Here is a 13,629-nt window from a genome sequence, read left to right as displayed (position 1 = left end):
AGACAGCAATTTTGCAATAAAACTCTCATTTCTTTTTATATTAGACAGAAATTTGCACATATATGAAACAGAACCAGAAATTGCAGGAATCTTTGGTGGTGGAAATTTGTGTTTGCTTGGTGAAGTTGGTCGGTTCTGGGAAATCTGGAGCTGGCAGAAACTACCGGGCTCTTCTCCACATAGCTGATGTGATACTGAGCCTGTGTGAATCCTCCAGGAAGACCTGGCCTGAGACTGAGCAACTCCTCTAATTACAACCACCAATCAGCCTGGCTTGAGTTCAGCCCTGACTTCTAGTATGACACGGTGCACTTTTAATCACAGTCAAATGCCTGCTGAAGGAAATCGAGGTGTGATGGAGAAGAACCAACAAACCCTCTGACATTTTTAGATGTGCAAGGTTCGCGAACTTCTCTAACTGCCTGCTTTTCTAAAGCCATGCTCATGTTTTTTCCCCTCCAGCTCGTAAAGTGTGAAGGCCTATGTTCTTGTTGTTGAATGCACGCGGAAGGTGTATTTTTGTGGGCGGGGGTGCAGGTGCCAAGTCTGGTGAGTAAATATGTAAAGGGTCTGGATGGAGGTGTGGAAGAAACGCCATGTGATGTGCGTGCTTGTACAAATACGGCAACTGTTTTAGGCGAATGCACGTATGCACGGCTAAGGCAACAGCTTCATGTAACAGCATTGCCGTGCTACTTTCAAGCCAAGGTGTGAGTTTACCGAAGTAACTACAGTAACTGCGCCTTCTTTAGAACAATGATGCCTGTTAGCGCCTTGGCTGAAAATACATATTAAAACCTAAAGGTGTTTGAAAACGCCGTTCAGCGAGGCTAGAACGAAAGCTGCAGCTGCTGGTTGTGTGTTGTGTGTTTGTAAGAGTGTGGAAAGAGACAGTTTACTGCAAATCGGTTGCTTCTATGCATTCTCAGATATTCAAAAGCCCTATATATATATACATAATCATGTCAACTGAACAAGCCAATGAAAAAATCTTCTCTATTCCTCATGCTCCTCAGATCTACAGCTACTGTCTCCTCACTGTGCACTTTAAAGTCCAAGCACTTGGCCTGACAAAGGCAAGGCCTTCATTTTGTGTGTGAAAGCAGTCAGTGACATGCTCACACACACACACACACACACACACACACACACACACACACACACACACACACACACACACACACCTAGTCTTCCACCCAATATATTTTCTGCTGCTGGTGGAATCAAAGTGCACTTGTCATGAGATTACAAGGTAGCTGCAACAGGTATCTTAGGTGTTTTATGAACACATGGAGAAAAGCTGTGATCCAGGTGTAGAGTGTGTGCGGTTATTAGTTTCTTTTTGGGCACATGTGAACACTGCAATGTCTACATTGGCAGGGGCGATCGTGGCTCAAGAGTTGGGCGTTTGCCTTGTAATCGGAAGGTTGCCGGTTCGAGCCCCGGCTTGGACAGTCTCGGTCGTTGTGTCCTTGGGCAAAACACTTCACCCGTTGCCTACTGGTGGTGGTCAGAGGGCCCGGTGGCGCCAGTGTCTGGCAGCCTCGCCTCTGTCAGTGCGCCCCAGGGTGGCTGTGGCTACAATGTAGCTTGCCATCACCAGTGTGTGAATGGGTGGATGACTGGATATGTAAAGCGCTTTGGGGTCCTTAGGGACTAGTAAAGCGCTATATAAATACAGGCCATTTACCATTTACATGTTGGGCATAGTTGTATTCATACCCTCTCATTTTGTCGTTCCCCCCCCACACACACACTCTACTACATCACTCTCTCTCTCTCTCACACACACACAGATCTGATCGTGGATTTAATGAGCAGCAGACCTGTGTGTGTTCCTGTATGTGTGTAGTCTGGGAGGCCTGCTAACACCCTGTCTCGGGGTGGAGGCCTGATTTATAAGGCTTCAAATGAGGGGCAACAGAGAAGGAGAGCCAGAACAAGCTTGCGGCTGATTGTTTGTTTATTTACCTTTACCTTTTTTCACCCATTCAACCTCCTCCATCCACATGTAACATGGAGGAGGAGGAGGAGGAGGAGGACCCGGCTGGAAATCATCAACTCCACGTGTGAACAAATTTCAACCAAACAAAGCGAGCGAAAAAAAAACTCGGCTACTCAAAGATTTCCCCAAAGCTTCTCTCAGTGATTAGAATGCAGACACTGTAGGTGTAATGATATCAGAAAAAGTCTTTATATTACCAAACCCATCTCCGCTGAATGTATGGTAGCTGTGCCTTAATCTTATCACTCAGTTTTCAGTTCTTCTCATTTGTTCAAAAGGAGAATGAGCTGGTAAATTATTTTGATCTCAACCTCTTAAAGATTCTCTTGAATATCCTTCGATCTTTTACCAAAGATCATACACAATTAACCGGTTTATTGTAAAACCATCTATTTATTGCTTTGGTATTTGTAGATTTTGTAATTATATTTAATCACTGAGATTGTGGAAGTTGTATTCATACAATAATGTATTTTTAAAAGACAAAGATCCATCTTACCTAGTATGTTTGTTCACACATTCATTTACTTCTACATCACTGATATACTGCACTACTCTCACTGAAAACATTTTAAGAAAAGCAATTTCAGAACTTGACCTATACTATGAACAGTATTACAAAATGACTCACTTGACAGCATGCACACACAGACACACACCAACACATTCATGTGCACAGAGACACAATGAGACTTCACTGAAAGAGAAGCAGCTCTAAGTGGACAGGATGCAGAGCAAACTCCACAGGAAGCTCTGATAAGAGCACGACACTTATACCTCTCCTCACAACACAAAGGGGAACCTTTGACAGCTAGGAACCTTTAATGGCTGTCTCGGCATGCCCTCTCCTCCGCCAGTTATATCTGACGGATGTGTGTGCTGCACTGGGCTGAATTAGTGGCGGAAAGTTGCTTGTACGGGTAGACGTTGGTGACAAGGTATATATTATTTTCTGTTTGACGAAGGACAGAAAATGGAAATGGCAGCTCGGAGTGCAGTGGTGATTGTGATTTTGATGTGAGCTTGAGATAGAAGCATGTGAGACATAACTCCTGGGTTATTGTGTGTCTCTGAGGGAATATTTTTACAAAGTGTGATCTTAGTGCTCCGTTGCACACTGATGTGGTGTTCAACGTGTGAACACACCCTTGTTTGCATGCATTTGTATACACGTGTGGTAGAGGACCAAAGAAAATAGAGAAACGTTTGTTTTTGTTTCAAGGTTTTTGGAGGATAGGAGATGAGCGAGCCATACTGATTTGCCATTTTTCAGACCAACAAAACTAACACATTGGTTCCGGTATTAAAGAAGGAACCAGGCAGTTAAGCAGGATCTTTTTCAAAAAAAAGTTAGCTGAAAGATTTCTTTGAATCGAAAGTTTTTCTGGCTCTGGGAAATGGAAATAAGCACTCTAAACATGTAGAGAATGGCAGACTTTCTCCTGGTTCATCTGCTAATGTCCTGGGGAGGTTGCCAACAAATGGAAAAAACATTGTTTCAAGGAGGAAAAAGAAAGAACAAGGAGCAGATTCTTTTTAAGTATCGATCTTCCTCGATCTAGATTGGATTTGTGTGAAAATATAGAGAAAAGAAGGATAGAGAGATAAACGAAGAAAAAGAAAGGTATGGAGGATTGGGTGCAGTTCAACTTAAAGGAGGCAGGGGGCAGCCTGGCGTGAAAACAAGCGCAAAGTAGAAATAAAACTTCCTTCTCTACAGCTGTACATGTATTTTTAAATATATAAACAAGGCCATGGTGGATGTAGATAATAGAAGTGGTATAAAGAGAAAGAATTACATATGAACACACACATTAATACACTCTGTTTCACCCTGAGAAAAAGGACAGTCATAGAAACTGAGCAGTGACAGATTGAGTGGCTGTGAAGTGGGCTGCGGAGCTGGTTGTTAGAGGTGTTACAAATTAAGGTGCAGGAAGACTAACAAGAAATAAAGAAGTGTGTGTGTTGGGTGTGTATCCTTTCTGGGTCTGTTTCCAGTTGGGAGGCCTCTTAACATGCACACAAACACACACACACGCACAGACTGGCAGGCTAATAAAGTGGTTGATAGAGTACAGATCATGACAGCTTCCAGTGTGTTTGTGCTCATTCTTATGTGGGTGTGTGTGACTGTGTGTGTGTGTGTGTGTGTGATGGATGGGGGCCTACGGAGAAGAACCTACCATGCTACATCACTCAGTGATCTAAAAGAGTGTGTCTGTCCATATTTGTGTGCATGTTTATGTGTGCGGACGTAAGAAGTGGAGAGACACAGGAGGAGGTCCTGCCAGTGAGCACCGTCTTACGCTGAAGAAAGAAGACTGGAAGGAATAAAAGAAATTTTTCATATTTTATTAAACTTCAGTGGACTTAAGCTGGGTAAGGATGATCTGTGAGGGAAGTGGAAAAACAAAACAGAAGAGAAGGAGGAAATGAAGAGGTGTGATGAAAAAAATATATAGCTGTGATTGCATTTCAAGTTACTATTTATAATATCTGTAAAATTGGAACGCTAAATTTGTTGATGTGTTAGCGTGGGAGTTGAAATATTTATTAGTACCCAAATAAACGTTGTAAACAAAATAAATCAATGTTCCTCGTCATAAAAAATTATTTAAAAAAAACAACTATTACTTCTTTATTTGTGTCACCTTTGTCACATTTATACACTTGTCTGTTCTTTTTAACAACAATGTTTACAAATTTCTTATTTTTTTATAATATAAAACATAGAAAACAATCAGGAACACTGTCATCATTTCTCACACAAACTCTTACTGACTGCATTTTGATCCAATAAAAAAATAACAGTAATTATATGAAATCAAATGCTTAAAAATGATAAATTGATAAATTAGAAATAACAAGAAATTAAAAAAAAAACTAAGTCAGTTAGCTCAAAATGATATTTTCACCAAGCACTGTAACCAACCAGAGAAATGCGCTCTTTTCAGCACGCCTCTGAAATAACATGATCAATGAAGTTGACAGTATTTGTCAAGCATGACTCATTCCTCTTAACCAGAAAAAAATAGTCAGGCCAGAGATTATGTCCAAACAGCACAAATTGATTTCAGCCTTCCACATCTCTACACCACACATTTTCCTTTTTCTCCTAATCTGTCAGAACCACAGCGCCTCATCTTTCCTGTCTTTTCATGCACACGCTGTTCTTAAACAAACAAACAAACAAACACCAATTCACTTGTGCTGAGAAAAAAAAATGTAACAAATAAACAGACGGGCCACGAATGAGCTGGTATAGCTACTAACTGCAGTGACATTCGAACATTATTTAAATGTTTTCTTCAAAACCCATAAATGCATTAAAACACATGTTCAATAACTTAGCAATAAAACCTTGAAATCGGTGAGTCCAAACAAAGAGAGTCAGTGGCAGAGTATTTCATCAGAAGGAGCCCTGCTGTGAGTATAGATTGGACCTTTAAATATAGAGTGAATGTCTAAGTGTGTGTGTGTGTGTGTGAGTGTCTGTAAGGCTTATTACTGATGCTGGTAATCGTACACCTGTGTAGCCATGTCTGGCAGCCTAATGACAGCTAAAAAGGAAACAGGCTGTAAATCCACACACACATACACACTCAGGCTTGCACGGAGTACACACATTTTATTGAGGTAAGAGGCCACGCTGAATATCACATCTTTAGAGTTTGTCTCTGTCAAAGGCACAGGTGAATGCCACTGAAAAAAGTGCGTTTCTGTATTTTGTGCGAGCTTTAGCTGTATCACTAGTAAAATGCATGCATGTGAGGTGTGGCAGTGTGTGCCAGTATGTGTGTGTGTGTGAAGGTGAGTGAAGGCTTGTTAAATGTGACCCATTTTATCTGGCCAGGGCGGCCATCGACATAATTAAAAACTAGGCGGGCAGGCCAGAGAGGGCCTGGGGCCTTGTAAAAGCCATCTGGGTTGTAGTGTGAGTGAGAGTGCGAGCGTGTGTGTCTGCTTGCATTTTGAGTGTCAGAATGTGGACCTGCTCACTAATGAACCGACTTGCTCCTATTAAATCAGCGTCTCTACAATCACCGTCACACAGCTATCATTTGTGGTAAGTCTGCATGTGCGACATTTAAAACATGCCATTAAAAAAAAAAGTCCCAGTGTCCCCAACACTGGTCTGATCACGGTGACGTCAAATCTTTTTCAGTTTCTTGTTTGGCTCTTTACAATAGCTCAATATATATGTAAATATTACCTAATGTAATCTAATGACTAATATATATATATATATATATATATATATATATATATATATATATATATATATATATATATATATGTATATATATATATATATAGAGAGAGAGAGAGGGATCGATAGATAGATAGAGATAGAGATATACACAGAGCAGATAAATATGGATTAGTACATTATCAGGAGGTTCAAGAATCAGTTGTATCAGTTATACTGTACTGTACCATACTAATCTATACTATATAGAACTAAGTTTAAACCAGTGTGCTTCTGCTTGTGGCCTTCATCAGGGTCATAGTGACCACAAACCAAAACATGTTGGTCTAGCAATAAAGTTGTTTTATATTCTGCAACTGTTGCTGGAGTTTTGATGTCTTTAGGCGTTTTCCTCCGTGCACCTTGGAAGCAGCTGAAGTTGTGCCAAAAAAACTTCACTCTGCGTCTACTACAGAGGCACATTTTATCATACTGTAAAGTTACAGCAGTTATGACATTGTTTATTTTTGCATTATTGGACTGTCAATCGCAAACAAGTACTTATCATGAAATGCATAACCAATAAATTTAGTTTTACACTTTGATGGGCAACATATCTAACTGGAAGAGAATAGGAGCTTTTTAAGAGTTAAGCCAGTGATAATGCGTCTGCAACTTTAGTGCATTTTTTTTTTGTTTTGCATCATGCCACTGTCTCCCTCTGCTCACCCCTGCAGCTTATTTGAATGAGCAGGTTGCCATGTGCAGAGTTGCCATGTTAGAGTAACTTAAAACAGGAAGTGTGCATGTTTTTAAGAGAAGAGGGGCAGTGAGTTTTCGGGCTGGACCTTGTTAATGAAATGGCTTTGTGTTATTTACAGCCCCTTGTTAAAGGCTGAATGAGTGTGTGTGCTTGTGTGTAAATGTGCATGCATGTATACATATATATGTGTATATATATATATATATATATATATATATATATATATATATATATATATATATATATATATATATATACCTGCATATGTATGCAGGTGTATGTGACTTTTTGCCCGTGTACACGTGTGTTTTATGTCATATGATATGTCCAGCGTATATGTATATGCGCTCGTGTGGGTGCACAGAAGTTCCCATCACACTATGCCTGTTTTACTGTTGCACAGCCTTTTATAGGCAGGTCTTTATGATATGTATTTAGGGCAATTAGTGAGGAGATATATTGGCTCATTATAGAGAAACAGGTGCACCACAAATGGGGAAATATATGAACGGTGCATCAGGGTCACACACTTTGTCGGCGGTGTTTGAAGGATAACAACTAGACTTATGTGTGTGACAAACAGGAGCGCACACACTGAATCAGTTAGAGCCAGACTGAGGAAATGCTTTCTTATAGTGGCCTCTGTCAAAGAAATCATACATTTAATAAAGAATGTTTATAGTGTTTAAAAGTCAGCTACAACAATTGTTAACAGGCTTAAGAAAAACACAAAGTCTGTCCAAATATTTAATAAGAGGAAGGAAGAAAGAGCAAAGTATGTGTTTAGTGGCTGGAAAGAACACACACTGAGCAAAGTGGTTGTTTATTGACTACAATGTCTAATGTTGCCTTTGTCTCAGATTTTATATACAGAATTAGAATAACAGATGTTTTAAAGTGTCATTCATTTGTATTTGTCTTTTAAGTGTTATGCTCTGGATGCTTGTACCTCAAAAATATAGAAAATACATAATATCCTTATAAATCTTTGCCTCTGTCACCAGAACAAGGACATTTGTGAATTTTGCAACAAATTAATTAATTAATTGAACTTAATTAACATCTTTGAAGTATAAGAAATCAGGACATATTACCACCACAAAAACAACAACCAAAAAAGTAGCATAACGTAAAGCTTTAAACATGTTTTTGTGCTTTGTAATCTTAAAAAACGAAAATAAAAACAACCAAAATATTGGTCAAATATTAATGAGAACAGTGATCTCCATATTTAAGCAAATAATATGTATAAGCATTGTTGATCATATTCTTCTTAACGATGGTGATTTTTTTTAAAGTTTCCTTAACAAAAAAAGAAAGTAACTAAATCAGTCAAATCTTATACATCCATGCCAAGAATAATAAGAAATAATAATGAGGAGAGGAAACTGGCATTCAACACTGGCACAACTTGACCTCCATGCTATTGACTGACATCGGAAGCGAAACACAAAATGGGACAATTCCTGGAACTGTGCGCACACAAATAGGGAAGTGCTGTTTAGGACACATTTGCAGAACTTGTAACACTCAATTATTTATTAACACCTAAATAAAGGAGTCCTTCCAAGGTAAGCTCTGGATGAGATTTTCAGCAGATGGTAGTAATAAGAGGTTTTGATAACGGGCAGCAAAAGGAAACTTCCACGCTATTTGTTTATATAACACTGTGGAGAATGATGAAGGGGAAATGGAAGCAGAGACCAAAGCCACACAGATACAGATACACACTGATAAATCTATTCATTCGTAATCGTGCTCCTAGTGATCCAAACCAGACAATTTCAAGAAGAACCGACAGATTTCTTCCCCTCCTCCCTCCAATTTTTTATTCAGTTGCTGTTCAGTTTCAAATCAGCATTTGTCCTATCTGCTACCTCATTCCTTGAATCTCAGCAAAGCAGATTGACACAAAACAGAAGACATCACATGTCTCCAACCATCTTCTTTAAATTTCACTTTTGGGAGAAAGCCATTTTAATGCAGCATTGTAGAAAGTTGCTGTGTCCTTGTCTGTAGTGACATCATGTGTTGGCAGACAGCTGAGAAAAGATGAAACACGAACACTAAGATACAATAAACGGTGCTCAAGGTAAAGAGAGCAAGAGATTGACAGACAGCGACACATTGTGCTGTCTCCTTCTCACTGTTGTCAACACGTATAGTCCACCTGGGTTTCTGCAGGAAGCTTGAATTTGAGAGGCCAAATCAGCAAAAATGCATTGTGCAAGATATTAGTGCCCCCTCCCTTCCACAGAAAAGAATAAAAAAAAAAAAGCATTTCAGAGCAGCTGGCCAGGACAGCATGTGGCAGAACCCCTGTGTGGCTGCAGGCCTGGGCCTTATTGGAACCATCTGAGCTTAACTTTGGGTTTTCTATAACAACCAGACTCCAATTCCTTCTCTCACCATTAGTGTACGGCCAGGATTTACTCCTCGGTCTGATGACCCGAGATTAAAAGATTTGCTTGAAAATCAAATATTTACAATTAAATGACTCAATAAAAACAAAAGCCTCATCACTATAACACAATACTCCATTTTGCTAGAACGACTTTTAGCCAACGTCTTTTTCAAATTAAAGAAAAAAAGAAAGAAAGGGCAGATGTGTCAGCTTAACGAAAATGTATTTTTCTGTGTCCAAATCCAAATGTGTCAACTTTTGCTGTTTTAAAGCAACCAAACTTTAGTTTTCTGCTCACTGCATTTTATATGATATTAAAAATGTATTTTTGAACCAACAACTTTTGGTACCTAAAGCTTTTTCACATTACTCCATATAAATAAAAATGCAAAGCCTTGTTTTATCATTTTAAAAAAATGTGCTTCTATGACAGGAAAACGTGAAAAGAGTGGATACAACTTTATTATTACTATCAAATTATAGTTTAAAAAAAAGCAGTTCTGACTTATAAACTCACTGGCTTCAGGCTGTGAATTTTTATATTGCAAAATACTTCAAATTGCATTCAGGCACAAAATAAAAACAAAAGCAAAGAAGAATAAAATTAACTGAGGTTAACTTGCCAAAAAAATACAGATTTTACATTTGCTAGAACAAGCCAGTGATAGGCAGCTTTATTCACTTTCCTCTGCCAATATATTTAAAATCCGCTCTTTTCCTACTTGTTGTAAAAAAAAGAGAAAGAAAAGTGAAAAAACCCCACTGCACTTATGCTCTCTCGACTTCCGTGTCTGGCAGTTGTGAGGCACAGAATGCCCACTAGGATTAGCTGTAGGCATTGAGGCATAAATGATGCTATGAGACGTGTTGCTCTCCTCATAGAGGATTAGATGAATATCTGGCTATTCTCATCTCTGCCACGGACTGATTTAATGTGTGTGTTCTCGTCAGCGCTCTCTGTGTGGCTGCTTGAGTGTGTGTCTCAGTCCAACACTAGCTTCTACGTCACGTTACACACATGTAGAGCCCGGTGCTCCCCTCTTTTTCCCCGAAACTGGGGGCTGAGACTAGCCAGGACATGAAGGCCAATAAAGCGTTCTCTCTCTGAGTGTTGGACCTGCTGGCAAGAAACAGAGGAAAAGACCCATTTCACTTTTGTGTAAACCATTGTTTCATTTCCACACGTCTCTCTCCCTCTTTCTGCTCTGATATTTCACAGGATTTTTTGGCTCCTGTTCAAGTGCGAACACAATACGGCTATTGAGATCACGGTTAGCACCTCTCGGCCTGCATTGAATTCTGTGCTAGCTTTAGCACCCGCAGCCACCACCTCATGCTCAAAGCACTATAACAACTTCTTTCTTTTCTTTGCAAACCCTTAATTTGGATTTTGACCCAAGATGCAGCACCAGCAGACTCAGTGCCTGATATCTCATCTCACTATCTTAACCTTCGCCCTAACTCTTTTTCTGGCGGGGCCCCCAGTGTGCAGGTAATGGATCCTGCTCGAGCATCTCCACCCAGAGGCCCATATATCTAACTTTTAATTAAGAACGCTCATCCCTTAACCCAAGAGAAAAGGAAACGGTCAAATCAGCTGCGGGCAGCGGTCTGTGGTGCAGAAGGGTCCTGCAGTCATCTGGTTCGTGTTAGACACAATATTAACAGTGTGTCAGTTATCTGCCTTTTAATGTATGATGGGATATATGGAGGAAGAGATGGATGGATATGGGCCCCCCTCAGAGAACCTAATGCCTAAACAGGCACATTAGGGTGATTGAGGCACATGGAGTAAATGGGGCCCAGAATGGGAGACTTTGAAGTTATTTATAACTGAGGGGATGTTTCCAGGAAACACAAATAAAAATAAAATTGTCCGTCACAAAAAGATTTTGTTAAACAAAAGCAATTTGAAGATGTTGACCTTTAACACTAGATAACAGTTTTCTACTTCCTAAGAACAGATGTATCAAAAGATTAAACAACAATGAACATGGACTACCCATCGGAGAAATGAAAAGCTATCGCAAACCACACGTGACAAAAAATTCTAAACAAGCAGGCTGTTTTGGAGATAGAAAAAAAGGACGGTAGGAAGAAATGAGGAGATAAATGAGAAGGAAGAGCAGCTGCTGACATGAGCCCTCTCCTCTCTGTCAGATAAGAGATAACAGGGCAGCCAGTGTTTAGACACACCATTAGTAGTGTCATTAATCACACACACACACACATATATTCACACACAGAGGGAGTGTGGAGATGGAGGAGGAGGACAGGAGGAGGACACAGAGTATCGCTTAATTACTGCTTCCAGGATGTAAGATCGCATACTTTTCTTTTAGAGCTCAAGACTTACAACAAAGCACGCGCACACACACACACACACTGAACACCAAAAAGCCAACTAGCATCAACAATTAAAAGGCAGTATGCAGTGACTGCAGAGATTTGATGTCCATATTTATACTAAAACGTAGTGTTTAAAAAAAAAAAAAATTATTCATTTCATTGCAGAGAAATAAATGACATGAAATACTGAATGCAGTGGCTGTTTGATGCACAGAGTTTGGCTCGGTACAGAAGGGTCATGAGGGACAGAGAAAGGGCGCAGGCCCAACTTTAACTCCCACCTGGAAACTTCTCATTAAAGCTTAAACGGCCCACGGCGTCCGAGTCTCCATTAAAATCACACCAGCAAATAACAATGACTTTCAAACTATCCTTTGACTAATAATGCTGTCATTACAAGTTACTTGTGGCATTGCAAAGACCAAAAAAAAAAAAACTTTTTGGAGTAGTCTGAGGCTCCCCGTGGTCACATTAAAAGCTAAGGCATAATTTGGCCATTCACTAACAACTCTTGGAGAATGCTTCCCTAAAGGAACACAATCAGGCATAATTGGCCAATCACCAGTGGGAACAAACACAACAGTATACCTCACACAGTGTAGCTGTTTGAGACAGTGCACGAACACAAGACCTCAAACAAAAAATAAAAGACAAAAAAGGCCACAATCTGGTCTTACAGTTATGGCATTGCTTAAAAAATTATATACATTATGTATTTTGTTGTTAAGGAAATATATATTGATTAAAAGGTCCAATCAGTAAGAAATGTCATATACATGTGCAAAGATTTTAGGAATTATCACACATGTAAAGATGTTTGCAGAGTTTGTTTTTTGTCAATCACTCGCAGGTTAATGCGTGTATGTTCAAGATTTTGCAAACCACTTTCAGTGTGGTAGCATGTTTGTGATGATAAGGTGACCCTTTTTATTTCACTGATGATGATTGAATTCCCCTGTAATTTATTTCCATTGAGTCAGATGCTGCGATAAAGGGATGGAAATATGGTTTTCTTAATTTATCCTCTGTCATTTGTCCCCTGTAATTCCAAATATTCTGGTTTCCTTCATAAGAAACCTTCAGTTGTTCCATGAGTGTTGAATACATTTTTATTTTATTTTTTTAGATTTTACATCTGATTTCTTTTGACAGATTTTAACAGATTCCAATCATTTTTTTAAAGCCAGGTTTTAAACGTATTGCTGCTCATCACAAAACTACTGATCATTTTGTGCGTGCTTTGGGACCATTATTCACTCATAAACAGCACATCCAAAATCTATTTTTTATTAATGCAGTTCAGTTTTCTTCAGCTTAGTTCGAGGCCTTTTCTTTCATTTTCAGGCTCAGGAAATCAATCACGTGTCCTTCGCCTCCAGTTGATTACTGTAACGTACTGCACTCCAGAATCAGTAAGAAGACAGCTTACAGTTCGAACAGAACTGCTGTTGTTTGGCTTGTATCTTGTTCCAAGATACGTGACAACATTAGTTTAGCTCTTAGTTAGCCCTTTCTGTCATTACCAGTGGAATCTAGACTACATTCTAATATTTTATTTATATCTGTTATCCTTTAACTCTTCAGCATCCTGATCGTTGCTTAATATCCTCTGTTAGGAACCTGCTGTCTGACTCTCTCAATTTGACCAATGACTATAATTATTAGTGTAGTTGCTGTTTAATTTATGTAAAATAAACGGCAAATTTCACAGTTTTCATTCCTGAATAGCATTAAAATTTGGAGATATGAGGCTTTCCCCTGTGACTTTTACTCAACAATAAAATCTACTGCCAGTGAATAGAAGCTGATCAATAACACTAAGGACACCTAAGGTGCAACAGGTCATCTCTCAGCACTTAGACATCATTATCTATTATTGACTGACTATTGATCAGTTCAGCTAAGAGAAGTCAATA

At 39.3% G+C, this 13,629-nt stretch overlaps 1 protein-coding gene across 9 annotated transcripts in view; it reads right to left on the bottom strand.

The window, feature by feature from the left end:
• prdm16 (PR domain containing 16) overlaps positions 1-13,629 on the bottom strand; it is a 172,306-nt gene that overhangs the window by 23,815 nt on the left and 134,862 nt on the right. The window lies entirely within an intron of this gene.

This window comes from Aulonocara stuartgranti, assembly GCF_965226115.1.
Source record: "Aulonocara stuartgranti genome assembly, chromosome: 20".
Taxonomy (NCBI): Eukaryota; Metazoa; Chordata; class Actinopteri; order Cichliformes; family Cichlidae; genus Aulonocara; species Aulonocara stuartgranti.
Note: the sequence above shows the minus strand (reverse complement) of the source record. Positions and strands in the feature narration are given on the sequence as shown.